Raw genomic sequence first — 216 nt, 5'->3', positions numbered from 1 at the left:
TCGTATCTAAAATAGCAATGGTTATCTCAATCATCCAAGTATCATAAATACATTTTTTTTTTGAGATGGGGTCTTGCACTGTTGCCCAGGCTAGAGTGCAATGCTGTCATCATAGCTCAGGCCAACCTCAAACTCCTGGGCTCAAGCGATCCTCCTGCCTCAGCCTCCCAAGTAACTAGGACTACAGGCACACATCACCACACCTGGTTAAGTTTT

The sequence above is a fragment of the Propithecus coquereli genome, unplaced genomic scaffold (assembly GCF_000956105.1).
Source record: "Propithecus coquereli isolate 6110/MARCELLA unplaced genomic scaffold, Pcoq_1.0 Scaffold46, whole genome shotgun sequence".
Classification (NCBI taxonomy): Eukaryota; Metazoa; Chordata; class Mammalia; order Primates; family Indriidae; genus Propithecus; species Propithecus coquereli.
The sequence above is the reverse complement of the archived record's forward strand: the minus strand, read 5'-3'. Positions refer to the sequence as shown.